Raw genomic sequence first — 27,305 nt, 5'->3', positions numbered from 1 at the left:
TTGAAGCTCCGAGAGGTGAACGCGGGGCGTCCCGCCGTGTGGAAGCGGCCCTCGCGCTTTGAAGAGAGTAAAACGAGAGCCGCGGGGACACTGCTGGGCTGGGCAGAGCTCCTCTGCTCTGGCTGGTGCCACCTACTTCTCGGTTTTCCATCTTTCTTTCAGCTAGAGTGACGGCTTGCAGCTCCTTGTGCTGTGAAATGTGGTGTTACAGGGAAAAGAAGTCACTTCAAATAATCCTTACAGTATTTGACACATTGATACGTTCTGCCAGATTTATAGAGTCAAAGAGTAGTGTTGCTGTTTATGTGTTCAGGGAACAAGTGTTGCTACCATCTTCTTAGCTCACAGGAGGTCGAATGCATGCTAACTCAGAGTTTGAACCCAAAGTCTATTTCCCCTATCTTGAACAGGAGGTCAGACTGAGGATTTTGTTTGGCCGGCAGCAGAATTAAATGTTAATTGTACTTCTGCATGACCCATGCTTTATCCCATAGCTCACGTATGGTGTTGTCTCAAAAAGCCAGCAGTTGCTTTATTTAACGACATTTCTCATAGAAGTGCACGTGTTTCCAGAGTCTTCTCTTTTTTTTAGGGAGTAGCTGGATACATGTCTAACCTCTAATGTAAATTTGAAATTTGTAATAAATTCAGTAAATTCCTGTATCCGTGCCCAGAGAATAGGAGATGATAGATTACACAGAAAATCTGTGTCTGTATACACATACATGTCTATATGTAAACAACCAGAACCTCAGTGGTACTTTTTTCCTACCAGAGCATAAAAAAGTTTGATTCTTAGGTTTTCTTTTTATTAAAAACCTCAGAAAGACTGTTTTTTTAAAAGGGTAAACATGTTAGCTTGATAAAAATGTACTCCTACCAACATGGTTCTGCGAGGTGGTGTATATGTGGAGTAAGGACAGGAGAGGATGCTGCGTGGGTACTCATTTGGTGTGGAGATTGACTGCTTTTTTTTATTGATGTTTGATTTGGAACGTCTTTCTTCTTAAGTTGTCAAAAAAAAAAACCAAAACTGAAGGATGAGTTTTCTTTATGAGAAATAGTTTAGACCTTCATTTTGAAATGAGTTTTCCCATTATCTTTGTGGAGACTACTTGAAAATCCTTGCTAGATTCAGACCTTTAACTGTTCTGTCCCTCTTCAAGGACAAGTGCTATTTCTGTTTCACATGATTACTACTTAACCTCCAAGTCCTCTCAGCTTCAAAACTTTAACTTTTTAATTCAACCACTTAAAGGGGTTGACACAATGCTTATTTTTTTTCTGTATGCAACTTTAAAATGCTGTCTTGTAGCCTATCATGTCTTTTAGCTTTAAGGAAAAGCAGTTTGTTCTTGCATTGTAAGAAATATTTCTGCTTTTATTCACTTCAAATCCCTTCGTTTTGTGACCACACGTTCCACAGAATGCTGCCTCCATTCCTGTGTTAGGACAATTGGGAAAATGCCTGCATTTTTTCTCAGTAAAATAGAAATCCTTTCTTTATAGTGTACAGAGTCCATGCAGATGCTGTGCAGTGGCCATATAAGTAGAAGTATCCTAGGATTTCTAGAGTAGAGAACCTTTGACTTGTTAAAACACTCTATTTATCCCTACCTTAGCATCACAGTCAGTGGTGCTTAAAATATTTGTAACTTTAAAATATTTAATTTTTTTTCTCTTTTTGGAAATCTAATTGAAGAGTGCAGTAAGTGTTTGATTTCAGTGCTGAACTGTTGTGCCCTGATTTAATAATCCACCAGCCTTGAACAGCAAGCAGTACTTACCAGGGCTTATCTCTTTAGGTGATCTATGATTTTGCCTTTACATATCATTTTGGGGGATCACTTCTGTTAGGGGAAAAAATTCAGACTCCTGTGGAGATTCAGCGGAAATGAGTTTTGGAATATTTCCTTCCTAATCACACTTAAGGAAGAGGCAAAGTAACTGCTTATTTAATGCAGTTAGAAAATTACATAATCTCTTAAATTGTTTAAATGTAAGATATTAATTGAATCTGTGATGCAGGCACAGCTTTTCAGAATTAAACTTTCATATTAAATAACAATGTACAGGACATTAATTTGATCACAAATCAGTATCTAAACAAAAAATGCCAAGTTGAAAAATATATGATGAGAGAACTGACAGAAATTGGAGGTAGAACAGATACGCTTAATGTAGCTTGCGACCATTTTGCATTTTAATTGATGGAGTGACCCCAAGATGAGGTCACATTTTGTTTTATTGTGGCTCTGCTACATTCATTCTGGAGAATCCTTCTTTCCAAAGGAAAATGTAGAGCACGGGACTCATAGTGTGCTCTCTGAAGCAGCAGTTGACTGTTGTGAGAGCAAATAATGCTAGGATTGATGTCAGATCCATAGCAGCTTTTCCCTAAGGTATTTTGCACTGTTTCCTTATCTTTCTAAATATGTAAAACTTCTGGGGAGTACTGTAAACGAGCACAGATTGTATGCTCCAGGTTAGTTGGGTGGTAACTTCATTTTTGTATGGCTATCATGCTTACGTCAGCCTTATCCTACAATTTGTTCTTTCAGAGATGCACTACATTTATTTTAACATTAACTGAGGCACTCAATATACTGCTCTTTCTTGAAAGGCTCATTTTACACATATAAATATGCGTATGCTGTCTTAGAAAGTTATGTTTCTACGGAGTCTTCACCTCTGTATGTAGGTGCAGTTATGTAGGATCGAATACTTTTATTTGATGCATCTGTGGGAGGGTTTTCTTGTCTTGAACTTACAAGTTAAGAGAAAAACAAAAAAAAACCTCCACCAACACACTTCTAAACAAATGTAATCTTGTTGGTACAATTAGCTTTCTTGATTATTATTAGTAGTTACCCAGCTGTTGATTTTGCAATTTCTTCAGGCAGCTAATTTTAAAGATCTTTCAGATAGATGCATGTTTAAACTGCTTATGCTTAATGTTTAGTTTAGTGAAGTCTATCTGTAGCTGGACTCATGAATCAAAACTGATTTTTTTCCTTTTCATTGATTCTTGCTCATTTTCAGTTAAAATTGAAGTCCGTTTTTCTTGTACATGTCTGCATGTAGTATGCTTTGGAATTGCATTCCTTATCAATTAATTGCCTTTTAAAAAATGCAGTCTAGTTTGAGGTGTTTTCGTGTATATCATATAGAGCATTTCCTTATATGTATGCTTTTAATTTCTATAGTAAGGCCTACTGTTCTGCCAAAGTTTTAGTGAATACTGTATCAAATAGTCCAAAAAGGTAATATGCATTTTGTTCAGCTGATCTCATGGCTTATCTCTGTGCAGAAGCCTTCAGTTTTGCTGTCTGATTTTAAGGCCTTCTTTCTCCATCTTAATTGCTATTTTAGCTACAACTTCATGCATTCAAAGATTTCAGCTGTGCAGTTATCAAAAGTTTGGTGTATCTGTGGTTGATTTAAGTAATGCCATACCTTCTAAAGTGTTTTAAATGGTAGTGCAGAGATGTAGTGTAGGATAAATATGACTTAACAGGTATCTTTAGGAATTTATGGCTACTAGCAGTCTTAATTTTTATTTTTTGGGGGAGGGAGTTGTCCCATTTTTACTAGGAGATTCGTAACATGAAATCCTCAGTTTTATTTTGCTATATAACACATAGAGAAACAGGGACAAGATGGAAATACCTTATTTGCAGGGGACTGTGTTTCTATATAAATTCCACACAGAAAAGACTATTTCACTAAGCTGTTTGGACATCCGGTATTCAGGAATGATTTTTTGTCTCATAAACCTAATTATAAAAGTACAGTGATGAGCCTCTCTGTATATACTGAAGCCTTTGGGCTCAATGGGCTAGAAAAAAAATGAGAACAAAATGATAGCATAAGAATCTGTGGTCTTGTTTTCTATCTTGGGAATTTTTATCTATCTTTCCAAAGAGCTGCATTTTCCCCGATATCTTGGCCTCATGTGTTTTCATGTGATTGTATCTTTAAAATGTTTTTTCCAGATCCCAACTGGAGCAGGAGCAGTTCATTGAATAATAACCACTGAATTTTGGTAGCAGTCATTCTCATTTATTAATTTAAATTCTGAGTAAAGCAACCAATGCTTCATATTCCATATGTGATTCTGTGATGGTGAACGTGGAATATAAGAGTATAGCTTCACCCTGAGAATTTGAAACATAACTTACACTGTCTTTGTGAAATGGATCACGTTATATAATGCTGAAGTCACCTTCCATAGTAAAGTTGGGTGTCAGGGCACAACAGTTTACATCTCTTAGTTTCTAAATAAGTGGTTAATTCACTTCCAAATGGAAGAAGAAGTTTCCTGCTAAGAAGTTAAAACCTGATCATTTGTATTTATGTTTTGAAGTCATTTGCTCCCCCACTGTGCTTTTTGTATTGTCCTGCTCAGCTCTTGCTGCTGTTTCAGCGATCCACAGATTGTGAGTGTAATTCTTGCAAACAGTTTCAGCAGTGTTCATGCTTTCTTGCATAGATACCACGGATAAGCTGGTTCTTGGCCAGAGAAAGAGCTTAATTGCTTCCTCTAGTGTTTAAAGCAGCTGCAGTCTGTATTGCATTATATTAACTTTAACAAATATATATTGAGAAAGTAAGCACTGGCATGTGATGGTCTGTTACAGAGCACAGTATTTTCTGTCCATCATATGATCTTTGATTTTGAACCAAGAATGCCTGCAAGGGAATTCCCATGATATCAGTAACCACTGCTGTGTTAATAAAGCCTGTAAGTGACTCAGCACGGGTGTTCTTGTGCCTTAAAACTGAAGCAAGTATTCTTTAGAGAGGCCTTGTAATTGGATGATGTCAGGTTACCAGAGGAGCACTTTAGAGTTTCAGATGGCATATGAAATGAAGTCTGTGCTTTAAGAAAATTCTGTACAATTTAAACTAGGATTTTCAAACTTTTAAAGCGATTTTTGAAAAGAGCAAATTTAATCTGTTTCTTAATGGCCCAGCTGTTTTTTTTGTCTATGACATGCTTCTTTTGCTATGAATAAGAGTAATGTATTCTATTAATAAGAAACCAGCTGCTTCATGAATATTGTCTTTACTACAATGGAAAATATGATGCTGCGGTCACTGAAATTATATAGATCTCTTGGGATTTCGTGGGCAGAAGCACTACAGCAACTTGCAATTTCCTGTAATAGTAAATAACTTTGCATTTGTCCCTTGTCAAAAATATAGAGGACAATGCAGTCCTTTTTACTGAAATGGTATGTGAAGTAGTTCTAGTGCACTGCCTTTATATTTTGTTCCATAGTCTCAAAACTGCCATTATACTTACATTTGGAATATGGGGAACTTAGGCATTTAGGAGCATGGATTTCTTTGTTGTTAAATTCATTCTACTGCTAGTGTTGTATCCAGTAATCCCTACATGTCAAACTCCATTTTAAAAATACTTTTTATCCTTACTGTTTTTGCTGGAAGACTGTTCTAAAACCATGTTACTCTTGAGGGTTGAGTAACTTAATAAAAATAAATTTAATCTGGAAATTCTAACTTGTTTATGCTCATTTTGTTTTCACTCAATTCTTCTACACTGTTGTTTATTTGTATTTTCCTGTGGAATAATCATACCCTTTGCTAGACTGAACAAACTGTTCCTGTCCTCTCTGCTAAGAGTTTCTCTTGTTTCTTAGTCATTTTTCAAAATTGCTTTTAAATGTGCAGGGGAGTAGCAGAAAAAAATGTAAGAATCAGAAATAGTATAGTAATGTGCACAGGTTTCATTTTTTAAATTGTATTTTGTGAGATATCAATTCATTAGTTGAAGTCATTGTTTATGGTCTTCTGTTGGCTATCTGGAACTATGAATTCCTCAAATGTGATGAAAGGTGTAAGAGTTCGGGGATGTCATAAGCAGTTCCAATAAAGTAAACATTGAACTTAAGAGAAATGGCCCCACCTTCTTCCCTATTAATATGAATTTGAGTACTGTTGGGTTGTAAGCTAACCTCCCTTTGGTGCCCTTTGAAGTGCAAATAACTTTCATTAGAAAGATAACATATTTCACAGCACATTATGAACCCGGAGCTATGTTACTGTATAGTTTTCCATATCAGTCACGTTATCAACTTTAACAGGTTCCCTATCCTGAATTACGCAAACTTAACTTTCACAGGACACCAGAAGCTGCAACAGCACATTGCAGTATTGTTTTTTCTTAGTATACTTCAGGCATGGGAAAAGAGTGTGGAAATTCTGCATGCGTTCAGAAGTTTTATCTCCTTTTAGTGTAGTACTCAAGCAGGATACAAGGTGCCCCAACATTGTATATCTGATATTTGCTACAGCGTTGTATATTTAATATTTATCAAGGTGCTCAAAGGAGAGGTTTGCACATTGGGTGTGCATTGTATTGTCTGAAAAGGTACTTCTGTTCACCAAAAGACAAAAGTGAGATTAGGTTATTGCCAATAGGATTATTCTTCTTCTGCAAAAGAACCTGTAAGAGAAATAAGCATAAAAGGGGGAGGGGAGGAGAACGAACCAAATAACAGGTAGAAATAAGAAGATTTAATATGTTGTTCTTGTGGAGTTACAAGGACAAATAAGACTCTTATTTTAGTTATTCTTTGTGCTTCAGAGAAATCTTCCTTTCTCCCTTTGGTTTTCTGTAGTTGGGGATGCAGTGAAGTTTGTTCATATATCTTTGCCTCACATCAATAGGACAAGTAGTCATTGTCGATCAGATTTAATTTTATCATTTGCTGTTGTTTTTACTAGTTTTATTTAAAGCAAATTCTTAATGTATGTAATTAAAACTGTTTTCCTTAGCTGTGCACTTGAGCTCAGCTTTTGTGGAGCCACAGTCAGTTCTGCTGATACCGTTTTGTGAACACTGAGGGAGTGATTGACTTATTTTGCTCATTAAAGTTCTTATGCATGTGATGGAAGATTCAGACATATGCTGATTTAAAAACAGGTCAGCAGTTCTGAACAAAGCTTAGAATTTATCCCGCTGTCTTCTAAAAGCATGTCTGTAAATCAGAGAAGGGATTTTTGCTTGAGCTCTTACAGTAGACAGACAAAATAGAGTTCATTAGTTAGGTTTCTGACTGCATCTTGATAAACGTTGCTCCTTGTTTTCTCCTAGCACACTTATATGACCCCACATTTCTTTGATATCATATGTTTAAACAGCTCATTTCCTATTTATTTTTGCGGAGGATAAGGCCATCTCCATTGGACTGATACCAGTAGGCAAGAGGATGTGTAGAAGAAACAGGAGCTGCAATACTTGTGTCCTTCATTAGCACAGGAGGCAATCAGTTAAGAAAGGATGGCTCTTCCTGTGTCATTCTGTAATGTTAGGAATGGAGATTCAGACAGCTTCCCTGTTAGCTGTGTCATGCAGTATATAAATTCCTTCATTTGACATATGTCTTCTCTGTCTCGTCCCAGCTTCCTTCAGAAACAGCAATAGTGTGGGAAAAGCAACCCAACAAACCATCCCAACTACAAAACAAACACCAGCCTTGTAAAGGGGGTCCTTTTAGGTTATTAAACTTACTACTGTGGGATATAGGGCACTCACTGACAACATCAGTAACCACACACTATACAGTAAATACGTTGCAGAATTGATTTTTTTTTTCCTTGCTGCTGCTTTTTCTATATAGTTTCTGTACAAGTTCTCAATTATCAAGCTTCCATTTTAGCTTGGCATAATGTACTTTTCTGGTGACTAGTTGGATTATAAGTATTGTGGGTGTTATATGTATTGTGAATTTGTAGAGTTTTTTGGTGTATATGTTTTTTGTTTTGCTTGTTTTGTAACTTTTGTCTTCTGTGAGGTATTTCACTGATCAGATGGAAATTATTTGGTATATCTGTGTTGCTTTTTGCCCAGTTTTGTGTCAGTTTCCAAGCTTCTAATTGTTCATTCATTTGAACGGTGTTCTAAATCATTTTATTTTTAAGGTCAAACTAATGGAGCATTCCTGTTATAATAGAATAATAGAATCTCAGGGGGTTTCAAGAGATCACTGAGTCCAACCTCCTACTAAAGCAGATACCCTACAGTAGGTCACACTGATAGGCGTCCAGCCAGGTGTTGAACATCTCCATAGAAGGAGGATCTGCAGTTCTCTGGGTGGTCTGTTCCAGTGCTCTGTCACCCTTACCATACATAAGTTCTTCCACATGTTGGTACGAAACTTCCTGTGTTACTCCTTGTCCTATCACTGCACACCACGTAGAAGAGCCTGGCCTCATCTGTTTGTCGCCCTTCTCCCCTTAGGTATTTATAAACATTTATCAGATCCCCTCCCTGTCTTCTCTTCCCCAGGCTGAACAGACCCAGGTTACTTGGTCTTCCCTGATATAAGGGATGCTCCAGGCCCTTAATCAACTTTGTGGCCCTATCCTGGACTCCTAGGAGATCCCTATTTTTTTTGAACTCAGGAGCCAAGAACTGGGCATTCTAAATGTGGCCTCACCAGGGCAGAGCAGAGGAGAGAATAACCTCCCTTGACCTGCTCGCCCTGTTCTTTTTAATGCACCCCATTATACCATTGGCTTTCTTAGCCACAGGGGCACACTGGTGGATAAAAAACTGAACATGAGCCAGCAGCATGCTCTTGCAGCTCAGAAGGCCAATGGTATTTTGAGCTCCGTCAGAAGAGGGGTGGCCAGCAGGGACAGGGAGCTAATTGTTCCTCTTTACTCTGCCCTTGTGAGGCCACATCTGGAGTGTTGCATCCAAGACAGGGGCCCCCAAAGTGGGAAGGATGTGGAGCTGTTGGAGAGGTCCAGAGGAGGGCCACAAAGATGATCAGAGGTCTGGAACACCTCTCCTATGAAGACAGGCTGAGGGAGCTGAGCTTTTTCAGCCTAGAGAAGAGATGCTGTGAAGAGACCTCATTGCAGCCTTACAGTATTTAAAAGGGGATTATAAACATGAGGAGAATCAACTTTTTACAAGGGTTGATGATGATAGGACAAGGATTAATGGTTTTAAGCTCGACGAGGGAAGGTTTAGATTGGATGTCAGGGGGAAGTTCTTCACAGAGAGAGTGATGAGGTGCTGGAACAGACTGCTGAGGCTGTAGATGCTCTGTCCCTGGAAGTGCATGAGATCAGGCTGGATGGGGTACCAGGCAACCTGGTCTAGTACCACATCAGGAGGTTGGTGGCCCTGCCTGTGGCGGTGGGGTTTGAACCGTGTTATCCATGGGGTCCCTTTCAATCCAAGCCATTCTATGATTCTGTGACAACCTTCTGATCTCTGCCAGTCAGCCAATTCCCAATCCACCTCATCATCCACTCATCTATGCCACACTTTCTAAGTTTCCTAACAAGAATATTGCAAGAGACGGTGTCAAACATCTTGATGAATTCAAGGTACACAACATCCACTGCTCTCCCCGCATTTACCTAGCCAGTGAGGACATCATAAAGGCTACTAGGTTGCTCAAGCATTGGTTTCCCTTTGGTGAATCCATGTTGACTACTCCTGATAACCTTCTTCTCATTCAGTTGATTAGAGATTAGTTGTTCCATCACCTTTCCACAGACAGAGATGAGACTGACTGGCCTGTTGGATCACTCTATTTGTTTCTTGAAGATGGATATATATTTCCCTTAATTATGCGAGCATACTCCTTGATTTTATTAATTTATCAATTTTGAGTACAACTTCCCTTGTCACATGCTTCTTTCTTTTTGTTATTCTTCCATTTAATTTTATACTAAATAGGCTTGGAATTATTGAAGTTATTTTGTCAGATATGTTTTTTTTTTTTTAAAGTTTTATATTCACGAAATTTATTATGCATTAAACCAAACAAACTTTAAACCTCCAATCCCTGTCCCTGCTTCTTCAGACTTTGTTTCCACTCCCTCTTGTCCTGTAAGTGGTATTAGCATTGCTGTTTATTCAGCTACATGCTCCACCAGATCAGGGTACTAAACTAACTGCTGATCTTCAGAGAATAATTATTCACGTGTCCTAGTTCTCTGACTTGATTCATTATACATATGTAAGGAAGTGCTCATACTGGCAGAGAAAAGGGAACCTGGAATTTGAAGCAACTACAAAAGTTGGTCAGTAGGGGAATAACAGTGACATAGTATGAAAATATTGATGGCAGAGACAACTTGCTTGCACATCAGATTACAGCTGCAGTTAATGTACAAGTTACCAGTGACAGCAAAAGTTCGTTTGCATGGCACATCTGTCATATCTTCTGTAATAGTTTTATTTTTTGGAACTGTGGAAGCATGACTTTTGAGCTTTGTTCTCCTCTCAGATAGGACTCTTCCAGTGATAGTTTGCTGAAGTGCATTCAGTTGCTTGTTATTTCAGTACTGAATTACAGCAACAGGTTTATGAAATATAGGTAATGTATCCTAATATCCAGTTTTTAAATACATGCATTTAATAAATCCTAGATAGAGATTTATGAGTCTTGAACAAGTTCTTCATGCATTTTTAGTGCTTATTACACTAACTGCAGTATTTCTCCTAGTTTTACCATCAGACTTGAATGGTTTGCTGAAACTGAAAAAATACGTAGTAGTTACTATTACTTTCGATAACGATATGTGCACATGGTTAATAAAACATATATGTATATAAATATGAAAAATATATTAAAAATAGGAATAAAGGTAGTACTCATGAAAACTCATAAATCTTCTGGATTGCCGTTTTTCAAATGTGGTTGAGATCACTTACTTGTTGGACTTGAAGTATTAATACCTGAGCTCCTGCTCAGAGGTAGCTGGGTTTTTAGATCATGTTCATTCCTCCTTTCTTTACAAAGACAATTTTTCAGTCTACCATCAAGTCTTCAAGTTTACATTACTTGAAGGAATGTAGAACTTGGAAATTTGGGGAGAATGCACCTTGAGGACGTTTTATGCTTCAGTGCTCATATTTTATGACGTCTTCAAGAGAGGCCTTAGGTGATTCTTTCTGGTGCTCTTCTTACTTAGCGTCATTGTTGTGGTTTGAGAAGGTGATGTTTTGCTGTAACAACCATCTTGGTTGTTTTCTTTTTTATTTTTATTTGTTGGCTTTTTTTTTCCACTCCCTGTTACAAAACTAAACAGTTGAAGATAGTGTTACTACCTTTATTTCCACACCTACAAACACTAAATAAATATCTTCAACTTGCTGTGCTACAGCCATGGAAAGATAGTGAAACTAACATTTTTGGAAACTCTTCGGTGGAAAATTTTTTGTTACATGCTTATCTTGTTAGTCCATGGAGATACAGGTTGTCTGAAGTACTTTAAACTTTTTATTTTAAGATGTTCTAAACATCTTGAAAGTTCTCATATTTCATGTACGTACATTTTTTTGTTGTTTGCTACCATGACTGTTTTAATCTGAAGATAGACGAGGTGATCTAAAAACCAAGAAACCCATCTCAAAACAAGATGTCTTATGCACAAGTACAAACCTTGCCATTAGACTTCATGAATTTTTCCCACAAAGTGGCTTTTTGCTGTGTGAGCACAAAACTCCTGCATCTTCATGTTCCTAGAATCCTCAGGTCAAACAAGAGACTCAAAATATTTCATTTAATGAAGGGGTATGTAAGCACAGAAGTACACTTCCTGTTCACACAGCCTCCTTTGTATGCTGAAAGATTTCCTGATATACTAATCCAAGACTTTTGAGTTTGCACTTTATGTTGGTATTTTTGTTTTTTTGCCTAGCTTCTTGAAGATGCCATTGTCTGCACCTTCGCTGGTATGACATAGCTCATTTTTTTGTAGAGAAAGGAATTATCATAGAATGGTTTGGTTGAAATGGACATTAAAGGATCACCTGTTTCCAGCCCCCTGCTGCGTGCTCCCCACCAGATCATGCTGCCCAGGGCCTCATCCAACCTGGATCTCCTCTCTTTGAATTTGAAAGCATTCCCACTTGTCCTCTCACTACTGGCAGTGTAAAATGTTGGTCCCCGTCTTATAAGCTCACACCTCTCAAGTATTGAAAGTCCACAGTGAAGTCTCCCCTTAGCCTTCCCTTCTGCAGGCTGAACAAAGCAGGCTCCCTTGGTCTTTCTACATAGGAGAGATGCTTCTGTTCTCTGATCATCTGCATGGCTGTCCTCTGGACCCAATCCAGCAGCTCCAAGTTTCTCCTGTGCTGGGTGCCCTGGCCTTGATGCAGTATTCCAGATGGGACCTCATGAGGACAGAATAGAGAGGGACAGTCACCTGCTTTGCCCTTTCTTCCACCCCTCCTGATGCAGCCTAGGATACAGTTCGCCTTCTAGGTTGCACACATGCAGGGCTGGATCAGGTCAAGCTTTCATCTGCCAGAGCCCCCAGGTGCTTTTCTGCCTGTGACCTTATGTTTATCCTTGAAGTACAGAACTGAAGATGAAAACATGAGTGTTTAAGTCATTTGTTTAGCTTTTTTTTTTTTTTTTTCCTTCTTGTTTCATTGGGAGTGAAAAAACAAGTTTTATAAAAAATCTTCTTATCCCAAGAGATGAGTTCAGGGTGGGTTCTGCTGCTAATAAATGTAATCCACAAATTGTAGGATCCACTCTTTATTTTTTAGCTATCTTAGTTCCCCTTTGGTTCAGTACAAACTGAAGAACTTCTGATTTTTCTTATACCTATCAATAATCGTGTATATAATGCTACTATTTCTGTTTGAAGTTAAAAGATGCCAAATTAGAGATCTGATGGTTCTTATTTTATTTACATTGTCACAGCCGTGCAGTGACGTAATTTCTTGTTCCGTTTACTTAGTTCTTTTGCTCTTTAATACAACATGTCCCTAACCTCCCTGGGAGTGGTAAACATTGTCAATTTGCAAAAATAACATTGCCAATCACATTTTTTTTTTTTTTTCCCCACCAGCTTTCTGACAGTTTCTAAAATTTATTTCCAGTAAAATAGCATTATAGTCACTGTCAGAATTGCTGCAGTCATTGGCAATTCAGGTCCTTTTGATTTGTTCTCTCTGCAAAGCTCCAATTTTCAGTACACCTTGTGACTTCAAGACTATTGCCCAGTAAAAACCTACTTTCATGTCTACTTCTGTCACTTGTATTCAGCAGTTATTATGAAGCACTGTGAGCAGTGGGTTGCTGGATAAAAAGTCCGTCTTGCAGTATTTTCTCAAACATTTAATGTACCCCAAAGAATTTCATGCTGTTTTGACAGACGTTTCTCTTGTCCCTTTGTAAACAGAAATGGCACTTAGACAACAACATTAATACCAATGGAATAAAATACATGATGGCAGTAGTTTTTTTTTTGCACTGAACCATCGTTTATTAATGCTGTTAGTAGTACTGTTCATGGTAGGAATGTTGTTTTTTTTTTATTGTTTAGTTTTTGTGTGGGTTTTTTTTTTAATGTCTAAATATTAAGTGATTCAAATATCGGTATTTTTTTCCTTTGGGAGATACAGAGGATTCTCAGTTCAATACATAAGGATATGGACTGTGAGGGTCTATACTTGTGGTTTGGAGTTTGTCTGTATCAAATTCCATGTCTGGATTCTTGGCAAATATCGAAAATTACAGTGGTTATATGACCAGTCCTTATTTTCTTCATTATTCAGAAAGATAAAGACCATGGTTTTGGAGCTTTTATCTTTAGCTTCTGCTTGTCTCTATCTACGCAGATAGTAATTAAGTATGGCCTGCCTTTTGCTGTATACATGTATTTATGGGGCAGTTACGTAGTATGAGACATTTCATTTCTATGCCAGTTCCCACACATGACTTTAGATTAGAGTTAAAAAAAAAAAAAAAAAAATAAGTGACTATCTGAAATGCATTAAAAAATATTTTTTAAAGTTCTTTGGATTTGTTTTATTTTTGGTACTTTTTAAAAAGGTTTTTTTTTTTTGTTTTTTTTTTTTTTAAATTGTGGGACAGAATCCTAAAACAGATGGATAGTAGGAGGACTTCTCCATTACAGTAGAATTCTGCTACAGTTCCTCAAAGTGTCTTCAAATAACCCTATTTCAGGTTGGTTTTTATCTAACCTGCTTTTGAAACCAGCTGTTCTGTTGGACACCACAGCACTCTGTGAGGGTGAGCAATGAGTTTTGTGATTTACGTGTGCGCTGCATGGAGGAAGGTTTTTTTGTCCTATTCTAAATGTTTGTCCTGCCTGTGTCCTATACTTTATGTACTTTATACTATCTGGTGAAAGTAATCTTTGTTCTATGAGAGAAAAGTAGCTTTCCCCTGTTGCATTCTTCACGGTTACTGTATCCTTTTTGATAATGTGTATTTCTAATGTAAAGTATAGTGTATATCCTATTGCTATGTGGATGTAATTGAGATGATTTTTTTCATGTACATTAGTGTGTGCTTCCTTCTTTTCACTTTCCTTTGTCTTTGTACTTCCCTGTCAATTAAGATTGTGTCATCCTTTTCAAGGCAGTAAAAAATGTAAGCAAAATGTTACTTGCTGCTGAAACCCTCTTTCTGATCTGATCTCCAGAATCTCTCTGGGCTTGTTTCAGTACTCTGTCACTCTTACAGTAAATAAGTTCTTCCTTGCATTAGTATATAACTTCTTGTATTCTAGTTTGTGCCCGTTGCCCCTTGTTCTACTATTGCTCATAACTGAAAAGACTCTGCCCCCTTCACTTGACTCCCACACTTCAGATGTTTATAAACAGTGATGAGATCCCCTCTCAGCCTTTTCTTCCCCAGACGGAAGAACTCCTCATCTCAGCCTTTCCTCACACAGGAGATGCTTCAGGCCCTTAATCATCTTTGTGGCCCTCCCCTGGATTCTTTCCAGGAGATCCCTGCCTTTTCTGAACTGAGAAGTGCAGAACTGGACACAGTATTCCAAATGTTCCCTCACAGGGCATAATAGAAGGAGATTATCGTTTCTCTCAATCTGCTGGCCACGTTCTTTTTAGTGCATCCCAGGATTCCATTAGTCTTCTTGGCCACACTGCTGGCTCATGGCCAGCCTGTTGTCTACAAGGACCCCTAAGTAATTTTCTGCAGAGCTTCTCTCCAGCAGGTCTGCCCATAACCTGTACTGATGTATTAGTTATTCCTCCCCAGGTGCAAGACTCTATGCTTGCTCTTGTTGAACCTCATTATGTTCCCCTTTGCCACCTTTGCTCCAGTTTGTCCAGGTCTTGTTGAAGGCCAGCACAGCCTCCTGTTTGTCAGCCACGCGCTTCCCATTCCTCTTTTTGAGTTGTCTTGAGGGTGTCTTTTTGCAGGTATCTGCAAATATTTGAAAGGATAACGTCAAGAGGAAAAGTGGCTTTGGAGCTGTTATTTTGTGTTGTTTGAGGGATTTTTTTATTTGCAGTTCACAGTTCTGATGATTAAACTGAAAATTGCTGAAGGGGCAGGCTGCTCCGTTTGTTAATCATTCAGATGAGGGCAGTAAAAATGGTTCCTGTGAACAGGCATTGATCAAGCAGTTCTAAAGAAGTAATGTGACCAAGTGTAGAAAACTTACTTTATCACCTTTGATATATCGGATTGATTTTTGGGCTAACGTAATTTTTCTCAGGAGTCACAGAGAGAAACTCAACAGTAGTGCTACCATTTGAAAACGAAGAAATATTTGAAAGGATGATGTGGGAGGTGTTCAGAAGGAGAGCAGATTCCACGGTGCTTCTAAGCTAACCAGAAGTTGTCAGCCCAGAGTCAGTCTTCATGGTTCCGGAGACAGGGAAAAGGAAGAAGCATCCTGCTTCAGAATTCATTCTTGGGATTTGTTCTCATGAGAGAGAATTATACAAATTATACCTTTTCAGAATCTGGTACTCTTAGAAACTAAATAGTGTTGCTCTTTTGTTTATCTTTTAAGATTTAAAATGTCATGGCAAAAAGCAAACAAAAAAGCAATCCATAGACCATTGTGAAAACTTGTTATGATAGTATAGACATATTTATCGAAGTCAAATTTCAGCTCAGATACACAATTGTCTGTATTATGGAATTGCTCACTTGTGCATGGAGATTGCTGCAGTGCTTAACTAAATGATCAAATGCTATTTTTTAAAGGCTAAGTAACAAATAACTCTTCTACCTGTCACTTTTTAAATGTAGACTATGTAGCGTGCCTCTGATATCTCTGAGTTTGTTACAGCAGTCTTCATTTTATACATTACTTCCAGTTAATGCTAGGTGTGTCACTCTGTTATTGTACAGTTCTTACTGAAGGGAAAAGCTTTATCTTGTAGTTTTCAGATTGTCTCTTATTAGCATGAATGCTATCTGTGTTGCATAGCCTTCTGCTTTTAATTTTAAAATAACCTGTGTCAGTGATAAGTTTTATCCGGCCGGGGTTTAGCAGGGCCTTTTGCAGCCATGCAGACGATAGTGAAGAGGAAATGTTCAGATAACTGTATTGTTTTGTGCTGTTGCACTACATGTACTTCTGTTTCATTTTTCTTGCAATACTCACTTACACATACATTTGAAAATTATCACAACTTCAATCTGAAAGCCTGTAGAAGTCATAACTGTCTAAAGCTGTCCTGCTTTGCTTCTCTTGGGGAGATGATGAAAACCAGCATCTGACTTCAGTGCACACCCAGAAATTTGTTCTCACATTTTTCTTTTATTCAGTAGCAAAAACCAATGAATTTTAAAATCACTTCCTTAGGTGTATTCTTTGGAAGCTATATACAAACCTGTAAAGTTAGCAGCTGTATAATGTTAGCCACTGGAAAACTCAGACTTCTTAAAGTGCAAACTCAATTCTGTTGCTAAGGCAGAATTTTTGAGGGTTATTACTGGATTGTTTTTCTTAAAGGGAAGTTTCATTTTTCATGCTGAAATAGGAGGAAAAAATAAAGGCAGACTGAATGTCATGAGAATTTGGTACTGTAAGTCATTCTTTTTTTTTGAGTTAGTTTGTGCTTTTTTTTTTTTTTCCTAACAACTGTGTGTGTTTCTTGGTGTCCTCCAAAACCAACAGGAAAATAATGTGCAATGAGGATATGTCATCATTCATATTAATTCCCTGTTCCGTACTATTTATGAATTACTACTTCCATGATGGTGAGCACAGTCTTTACCCAGGTTACAATTAATATTGTACAGTTAAATATTTAACTTTCTCATCCAACCATTAGGAGATCCCTCCTGAGCCTCTTCTTCTCCAGGCTGAGCAGTCCCAGCTCCCTCAGCCTTTCCTCATAGGAGAGGTACTCCAGTCCCTTCATCATCTTGATGGACCCTCATTGGGCTCTTTCCAGTATGTGCACATCTCTCTGGTACTGGTGGGTCACACCTGGACACAGGACTCCAGGTGCAGTCACACCAATGCTGAATGGAGAGGAAGGATCACTTCCCTCAATCTGCTGATGATACTTTGCCTGATGCAGCCAAGAATACCATTAGCCTTTTTAGCAGCAAGGGCACTTCACAAATGAAGGGATTAAAGCAAATAAATTATATTTGATCTGTTTAATTTCTCCTCAAGCAGCTGATATTTAAATGTACTCTGTTTACTCATGTCAGTGAAGCTGGAATGAATGTTTTAGGAGAAAGATGTTTTACTTGGCTGCTTGTGTACTCCCTGGGTAATGCAAAAACTTGTAGGCTGTTCATTGATTAATATTCCAATGTTTGGAAAAGCATTGCAATAGTTGCATAGAACACACTGAAAGAAGCAGCCCTTGCAGTTAAGTGTTTCACATGCTGCATTTGGAGAGTAAGCTCCAAAATCTGTCTATCATATTTGCCCTGTAACTTCAGTTCCTATTGCTCATTGGAAGCCATAAATATTTTCTAGACTAAATGAACAATTTTTTTCCCTGCAGAGAATTCTAGTTCTGTTTTCAGAAGAATTGATGTTTTCAAAATTGCATCCCATTGCAGAACTTTTTAATAATCTTTCTAAGGTTTCCCACCTTTTTTGATAAAAGTTGCACCTTTGTGAAAATATTCCCACTTGTATTAAATTGAGGATAAGGAGGTCAATATTTTAAGGACTGGTAGGCTTTTGAAATTGGATCTACAAGTCCTTTGAGATGCTTTTCATTGTGGAAAGGGAAAGGAGTGTGTGCTATAATGGAAATCCAGCCAGTCAGTGAGCTGTGAGCCACACAATCCTTATGCTGCAAGCACAAGTTGTTAAGGCATGCTGGAGGGAAAATGATCTTATGGTGACAGCAGGGAAATTTTACAGTCACTCTTTGGATGAAAGTACAGTCTTAGGGTTACATGCCAGATTTTGTTTTATGGATACTTAGTAAGAAATTACTGGTTCAGGTTCAGAGTGTTGCTGTGTTATTGTTTTTTTCTTTCATCCTCCCAATGACCTGTTGACTTACTGAAGCTTTTCATTGTGTGTATAAACAAGATGGGTGGATATTCTCCCGAAGCATCATTATCAGCTATTCCAGTTTCATTTTGTACATGGCAAGAAGTGACTTCTCCCTGAGAGAAAACCCGTCCAGGCTTCCTTTGGAACTAGTATGCACCAAAAGAAACACTCGGTTTTCTTCTTGATTGGTGAGATTAAGCTGTGATGAGGTTACAGAGTCAAATCTCACAGGTAGTGGGAGTTGCTATGGTTTTGAGAAATAAGATTTTTTCATATTTCTCTGTTAAAGCTATTTAAATGTAAACTGTTGTAATTAGTAAACATCAAAGATCAATTGTGAAAACCTTAATTGCTCTGTCCTGTCTTTTGTTGCAAAAAAAGATGCTTAATCTACACGTTAGCAAGTGACTGTTAAATAAGCTTGTTTGTATGTATTGTTCTTGTTCTTGGAGACCAACTTTAAATAGATACAGAGCACTGATGTTCTACAGGGGTTGTGTTAAATGGATCAAAACAGTATTTTTTGTTTTGCTTTCTTCTTAATGAAGTTAGAAGATTCTTTTCTCTATTTAATATAAAACTTATTTTTTTAATATTATGTGTCTTTGGGAGAAAAGATGTTACATCTTTCATGTGGACAGGGAGGTGTGAGGAGCTGCATTCTTTCCAGCTCTGGTTAGTGTCTCTTGCTCTGAAGGAATGGCATGTGGAGCAGTGGGCATGAAGCGGGGGCCCTGGAGGGCCTGCCTAATCACCAGTGTGCTGTGTGGCCTCAGGCAATCTTGCTTTCAGCATCTCCATCTATTAAATAGGGCAATGGTGGTGCACATTACAAAGAAATACATTTATTTTGCTGTCTTTATAGACTTGGCTTGCATGAAGGATGAGATAATTCCGTATTCATTACAGGATTTGGATGGTATGCAGTAAGCAATACAGGAAGGAGAAGAGGATTGAGAAAAACTGAACTCCGAGGAAAAAAACAAGTGTTGAATAGCTTTTCATTTGGTGACTGCCCTCATGCTGAGAGCTAAGTTAGGAAAAGTTTTGAAGGAAAAGGGTAAAGAAAATACATGTATGTAAGCACTGCGGGTGGCAGGAGTGAAGCTGGATGGGCAGTGTTCTCTGGCAGCCTTTTGAATGCTTGTGTGGTAGCCTAAATCAACTTTTGTCACCTATTAATTTACTACCGATTCATCTAGTTTTACTGCTTAAAATTATGCTCAGTAGCACAGATTACTAACCAAGCTTCTGCTGAAGGATGACAGGCATGTAACGTAACTAAAAGAATAGCAGTGTACTACTCTGTCTTCCATCTATCCATCGTCACTTACCCCCTGAAGAACATCTCTCACAGTTCAGCCAGCAAAATGGAACATCTTCATGATCCTTAGTGTCACAGCATTAACATAGCTTCTCCTCCTTTGTTGTTGTCTTTGGTTAAAGGAGGTTACCCTGTAGGGAAACAGCTAAAGAGCACTTAGCCGTAGCGGTGAGTTGGTTCAGCCGTGGGAGCGACAGCCTCCTCCTGGGATGGTGGTGAACAGCTGATGGGGTCCTGAGTCATTCAGTGTATTGCAAAATGTACGTGTACAAATCTTCCTATGAAGAGCATAAGAACAACCACGCTGGGTCAGGCCCAAGGTTTATCTGGCCTTACATCCTGTCTCTAAATATGAGTAAGTGCTGTGCTGTTAGATTTTTTTTCCTTCACACATAGTGCTGATGCCTAGGGTAGGGTATAAGACGAGGCAAGAATGCTGTGATACTTCCTCTGCCTCCAGTGCTTTGCAGCTTGAAGATTTTCTGAACAAGAGGTTATGCCTTTAATAGCTCTCCACAGATTTTTCTTCTGTGAACTTCTCTAGTCCTTTCTTGAACCCACATACATTTGTAATATCCACGATATCCGGTGGCAGAGAGTTGGATGATTTAACTACATATTTTATGAAAAGCGTCTTCATGTTGTTTGAGCTCACTTTTTGTTTTATGAAGTAGCCTTTTGTTTTTACTTTCAAGAGATGGCCACCATTGCTGTACTGCTTCTGATTTTGTTATGACTCTTATGACTCCTCAGCTGTCTTTTTCAGGTTGATGAGTGTTATTGCACTTCTTTAAGATTTTTCTACTATTTTTTACCCTTGTCACATATCCTTGTGTCTTTCTCAGCAGTTTTGGGATGGTGTCAAGGAAGACCAAACATACACATGATGTTCAAATGCAGCCCGTCATGGATTGGTGGAGTGGTGTTATATCTGTCATTTTTTTCCAGTTTCAAGTAATTGCTGATCTTTTATTTGCTTTTTAACTGGCATGAATATAAAGTAGTAAAACACTCGAGTTTTTATTCGGATGATTTAATGACAAAATCTCATTTGTGAGTGATAGGAGTTAGTTTAGAATTCATTATAAATACCATAATGTAAACACTACTGGCACTAATGGATGCTGAGATTATTAATTAAAGGCTATCTCTCTACCAGAATGGTAACAAGGGGATGTTGTCATATGTTCCTAAATCTTTTAATGACCGGAAAGCAGAACAAAATCCCAGAGAATAAAAAGTTCTAAAAATTAAAAAATCCCACAGATGAGATATATGAATGCCTAGTTGATGCTGCTTAGAAGTCATTTGGCTGGACAAACTTGAGCAGACAAGATAATTAAAGGTACTTATTTTGTTTGAGAAGTACAAGATTCCTGTTAAATGCCTGTAAGAGCTTCTGCTTTTTCCTATGAAATACAAAGAGCCTATTCCTTGATATATTATTGTACTTAGATGATTACTGCACTTTGTGGGGTTTCTTCCTTGCCCTCTCTGAATGCAGTACAACTGGAAAGCAAGCAAGATACAGAAAGTATTTCCAAGCTGCAAAGGAAATAGCATCACAAGCAAATTGGGGTAAACTACAGACTTCTTGGGAATGCTTGATTCCTGAGCTCTACACACAGGAGCTCACGCAGTGAGACCCATTCATAGATGTGAATTTCATAATTTAAAGAAGCATGTTTGGTTTGACTATTTTTCTCCCATTACTAAAATGCAGGTTTACATTCTCATAAACGTATCTGTAGGACTTTTAAGTACTTCAATGGCTTTCATCTTTCCATTTTTTTCTTAATACTTTCCATATTTGAAAGGTAGAAGAGGGCTTTAATGAACTTGTCTGCTGTATAAATCTGATGTTTGCTGTGCATTCTCTCTAAGCAGTGAGAAGTAGCTAAGTACCGAGCCAGCTCCTCGTTTGATTGAGTGCAAGAAACTTCTTCAGGCCAAATTTGATGGAGACATTCAGAGCCATTTCAATTCACTGGTCAATTTGGTGTCTCGGCTCTGCTCTCCCTGTCTGGAAGTGCATATCTGTGTGTAAACAAATGCTGCTTACGTCCGTGTGTGTTTTTGCAAAAAATAAATACATGCTGTTATCTGCAGTACTGAAGTTCATGTGACTGTAATATTAGTTGTCTGATCAAAGGAACCTAATCAAGCATTGTATCCCTCAGCTCCAAGAGCTCAAAAGAATTTCATACAGAAAGTGTTTCATTTCCTTTAAAGCAAAGTGGTAATATTTTTTCTTTAATGACCTAAATATACACATTTTGATTTTTTTTTTCCCCTCTCCTCCTCCTTCTCTTCTTTCAAAACATTTTACTTTGTTGCCCAAGTGCAGAAGACTTTGCCAGGAAGAAGGGTGAGCAAAGCTTCTGTTTCCCATGACCCTCGACTCTCATGTTGTTCCAAGAGCTCGCTGCTCTCAAATGCCTTGATAAGTGCTTTCATGCCTCCCCCGCCAGCCCCAGCCCATGCTGCTGATCTTCCTTCCAGCAGCTGTCTTTTCAGAACTGAAGAAATCTACCCAGTGCAAGAATCGTGACACGTACGAACACTTAAAGATGCTGGAGACTGGAGAAACACTGGAGAAATTTTTGCTGCTAAAAATCTGTATATTGATGGAGTGACTGCTGCAGTGATTTATTCTTGGTTTTCCTGGAAGCAGTTTGTTTACAGCTCCATGCTTGTACTAGATCACAGCAACTCTATCTTTTTTAATTTTTATTTTTTCCCTGAATGCACATTTAGTAGGGAAGATTCATCCACGTAGGACAAAGTGCAGATGGTAGAACTAAGCTTGCCTGCATGCTGAGGCTTTTTCTAAATGCGTTACAACAACTTGGAGTATATTATGAAACTGTATTATCATATACTGCTTTGTTTTTTGCTGTCTATAAAAAGACATAAGCATTTTAAAATTTTTTTTCTGGATTCCTTGTTAGATCAAGAACAGAGAAAACTGTATTTTAAAATACTAGTGAAATCAGACCCTAAAAGTAGATGCACCCATATCTTGTATTCTGCTAGGGATCTGGGAATTCCCATGTTTTTTCTGGCAGCTCTGGGGTTGTAGACAGGAAGTCACTTTCTGCTTTTTCAACCTCTGGCAGCATCTGGTCTTAGTTTCTGTGCTTTTTTTTTTTTTTTTTTTTTTTTGCTTTTTTTTGTGATACTTCTCCGCCTTCTTGCATTCTCTGCGATGTGCCAGGAGTGAGAAATGACAGCAGCAAGCCCGATAAAAACCATGCTTCGAAGAAAGAGATTGGGGGAAAGAAAAGACTGGACTGCTGCTCCAGCTCACTGGGAAAGACTGACACTGCTCTGGGAAATAAACAAACATCTGTGGGGTGGAGGAAGAATGTGGAAGATCATAAAAGAGCGTGTAAAATCCCCAGAAGGAGCAAGAGAAAGTATGTTGAGGGTCAAAGCAGAGTTGCATGGAAGAAAGTTTAAGAACCTGGATAGAAAACTGTGCAGAAGTTCATGTAAAATGATGCAGAAGAAAATACGAAAAAAAAACAACAGAATAACAGGGCAAAAAAGTTGATGTCTTCTAGCCTTTTCCAGCCTTCTAGGTTTTCAGTATAATATGTTGACTGCCGTTCCAGGTTGTTTGTCATTCAAATAAGTGATAAAACAAAATGGCAATTAATTGTATTTGAAAAAAGGAGAAAAATAATACGTACAGTACATGAGCAGCCCTGACTTGCCCTGAGTTTATTAATCTGTTGTTGCTCAAAGCTTTTACCCAGTATTAGCATCAATATCTTTTTGTACCATAAGAACTGGTTTATGAACAGAGGATCTGCTCTTCATGTGAATGGAGGTTCTGTGATTGTGGGTCAGCTGCCTCTTGAGGTCACCACAGCCAGGCTCTTTTGGCCTGCATAGTGAGAGGTCGTCAAACTGCAGCTCTCTGGAAAGCATAGCAATGTGTATGGAAAGGCAGCGTGAGCTGTATATAACCTTTCCACTGAAGTGAACAATGTGAATGTTAGATAAACCTGTAAACAATAAGGAGAGTCAGGAGCAATTATTTACCATGTGCTATAAGCAGACAGAGCTTCTTTTCAGGAAAGTTTCATGTCATGCTTTCCTGAGTGGTTAAAATAGGCTTGGGAGTTGGGATCTTCTGATACCAGAGCTATGGAAAATTGTTCTGTCTGTGGGTGCAAGGGAAATATTGAGTAAGTGCCAATTTTCTGTAATTTTAGAATGGAAAGGGGCAGGGAGATGTTCTCATATTCAGGAAAAAACTTTGTGTACATGAATACACAGTATCAAAAAAATAATTATTATTGTCCTCTCACATATATGGCTCTGCACATGTTGGAATCCATCCTGTGGCTCTTGGATGAGAAGTTCAGTGAGTGAAAATGGGTGTGTTTGCAAAACTGGCATTGTATGTAAATGTTTTATTTGAGTATAATTTAGAAAAATATAATAGTGCACTAACAATATTATCAGATTGTACCCTACAGCCAATGTTTATGATTTAAGAAGTATCATGAAGCCAATTGCATTCTGAAACTTCTGGTCATATTTGTGGAAAATATGCATAAAATTGCAATTGGTAATGAAGGACAGTTTTGCTTTCTGCTTTGAACCTTATGATTAGTCACTTGTAAAGGTTTTATTGTTGCATTAACTCTGTGGATTTGGTTTTAGGCTTGGAAGGCTCAGAGCCTGGTAATTCCCAGCGTAGTCAGTTTGTTTTCTAATCAGATACTGTAGTGTTGTTGAACATTCACTCATATGAACAAAAGTAGTGGGAGAGAGGGGATTTTGTATAACTGAAGTAATGAGGATTAAAATGCAAGGAGGTGGGAATATTGAAACAAAACAGAATTACATCACTTAATGTAGCAAAACTGTCAAGCTCCATTTAAGCCTGACCTTTAGAGAAGCAGATTGGCAAAATGCACTGCATGGTGTGCTGTGGATCAGCGCTCACCGAACGTGCTCACTAAAAGCAAAGGATTTCAGTTATGGTTTCTTTCTTTTCATGTTTTTAACTGTGGAAAGTCAAAAGAGTTAGTCATATAGATTTTATGGCTTCTATGTACCAAGCTAAAATTCTTTCTGTTCTTTTATTTAGATGAGTAAGATTAGTTTTCTGCATTTACAGACAGAGCTGGGGTGAGAAGAGTAGAAAGAGGGATGGAGCATGACCAATTTTGTCTTTTGACACTGTAAAGTTGTTTGGTCGAGAAGTTATACTGCTGGGGCATTTTAGTGTGATATTATCAAGAGAGCGTATTTCAGTACAGTGTAAATGTGGCCAAAAAAATATTGTGTCTCGTTAAACATCAGCGTGTTTTCACAAATGTGTTGGATTTATCACTTCATCAGAAGAGAAATGTTAATAATATTCCAAGTGCTTTGGAATTCTCTAACGTAAGCAAGCTGGGTTTTGAAGAAGTTGTAGTAATTAGCTATAAATCATGTTGGAGATGTGGACTTTCCAGTAGCTTTTGCATCACATTGTTGAGAAAACAGGGATTTTGCTACATTTGCTCAAGGAGATTTCTCAGTGCTCAATAGAATGAGAAAGTAAATTGTGCACTTTTCTCATGGAAATATACATGAATAAGAAGATGACGCTGAAAAATTGTGAACTGCTGTAGTGCTTTATTTAACTCTGGGGGAATGCAGCAGTGCACGGATTATGTGTTGACATAGTCTGTTGATGTCTGTTCCCTGAAGATGATGAGAAAGAAATTAGCTTCCCTAAAGTGAAAGAGCAAAATATTGAGCCTAAGGTGGAAAAGCAACATGGGATTGTTGGGCTGAAGGGCTGTTTATTTTGGTTGCATTGCGTTGTTCCATGAATAGTAAGTTGGCAAATAACCTAAAAAACAATGAAAATGGCAAATAGAGAGGATAAAGAGTTCATTGACAGCAACAACGAAACTCTGTGTCAGTGCAGAGCAATGGCCCTTGTGCTGAAAAACCTTTGGCTGTGGACACTGGGCTCTGTATCCCATTGTGGTCTTTTCTTGTGGCTTCTTTATAAAGTGTTATGGCCAGTGGCCAACGTGATCTCCATGTGCCCTGCAGAGAGGCTCTGCTGTGCCAGCCTGCCCTGGCTTTGGCTGAATTAAATGCTTCTGCAGAAATTTGGAAAAAATGCAATTCCTCATAAGAGGGTTGTTGTTTGTGGTTTGTTTGTTTTTTTCCTATGACAGTCAGAAAAGTTTGATCTGAAAATTAATTCGACTCAGCTATGAAGAATAACAAATGTATGTGTGTGCATGGAAGTGTAAATAAATTCATCAAATTTACTTCTCAGAATAGAAGTGCCCCAAGCAATACCCCATGCTCTGAAAAGACTCCAGTGATGGAAGTCACTTAAAACCAAAAGTGGCAGAAGCTATTTCAGCTGGTTTTATGGATTTATGTTTGTATTTTAAAGGAATGTTAGCATGCATTTTAATTTGCTTTTTAACTGTAGGTGATGTGGGCATGTCCTGGCGTTACAGTGCAGATGTTTTATTAAGCTGGGATTACCTGTTCTGGCAGCAAAACCCAGAATTCTTATAACATGTGCAACTGAGTGAATTAATTGCACTTCAGAGATGTGTGACAACATCACTGTGCTCAGCATCACTTCTTTGGGTGAATTTACAGCTCCTTTACAGGTCCCCTTGTTTGGGCTGAATGAAATTGGAAAATTTTCTGTATGTGATAGTTACCTTTGCAGATGATTTTCTTTTTTTTTTTTTTTTTTTTTTTCATTCTAAAGCAATAGTGAACTATGAAGAGTGGAAAGAGGTGGAAAAAAAAATGTGTTTTAATGCTGTTTTCTGAATTAAGATCAACAGCTGTGAAGCTGGAATTTCTAGTGAGAAAGCCCTCAAGGCGGGAAAGAACGTGAAGTGTAATGGTGATAGACACAAACTTGTATGATCACTGCTTTTAACTGCTTAATCATTCATGCTGCCTAAATATAACCGTGCTGCCAGCTGCTGTGTTTGCAGCCTGTGATGTGGAAGAAGTTGTCCCACTGTGACTTGTTCTAGTTACAATCAAATTGACTGTAGCAAATACAGAAGCTGTTGAAGTTCAGTGCTTCTCAGTGGGGTGTTCTTGTTCCTCCGGCTTATTTCTGGCTGTTGATTTAGCTTGCCTGCTTGAAGTTCTGTCTTGTATAAAGTAACAAAACCAAGGCAATTCCCTGTTCATCTGCACAATAAAGAAGCATATCATGAAGTATTTAAGGATACATGTATCTCACAACTATTTTCTTCATGAAATAATATTATAAAAAATTGTACTTCTAATGCTGCTGCTCCCTCCCTCCCCCCCCCTTTTTTTTCCTTTTACTTGCATAAACTGTTAAATGTTTCCTTGCCCATGTCTTTTGGTGCAGTAAGAATGCTGCAAATCACACTTATAGCTGCTGGTTCACAGTGACAATGTTTCTATTATAAATCTAATTTTTCATGTGTTTAGATAACTTAGTCAGAATAACTGTTTCTAGGATGAGAATTACTTATGGAATAAATCAAGAAAATGAATGTATCTGTTAAGCAATTAAAAAAAAAAAAAAGTGAATTGTTCGTTTTCAGTTTCTGAGAAGGAATTAAAAGTCAGTTACCTCAGTAAATGGTTGTCAATATTTTATCATGCCATTTTATCAAGTATACTAGCAGTATCATTCAGTTCCTGCTGCTGCTTTCACATTTTGCAGTTTCTC

At 38.0% G+C, this 27,305-nt stretch overlaps 1 protein-coding gene across 1 annotated transcript in view; it reads left to right on the top strand.

The window, feature by feature from the left end:
* Positions 1–27,305, top strand: part of ARHGAP42 (Rho GTPase activating protein 42) — a 160,101-nt gene that overhangs the window by 805 nt on the left and 131,991 nt on the right. The window lies entirely within an intron of this gene.

Source organism: Phasianus colchicus, chromosome 1, assembly GCF_987193195.1.
Source record: "Phasianus colchicus chromosome 1, bPhaCol1.hap1.1, whole genome shotgun sequence".
NCBI classification, from domain to species: Eukaryota; Metazoa; Chordata; class Aves; order Galliformes; family Phasianidae; genus Phasianus; species Phasianus colchicus.
The sequence above is the reverse complement of the archived record's forward strand: the minus strand, read 5'-3'. Positions and strand labels throughout refer to the sequence as shown.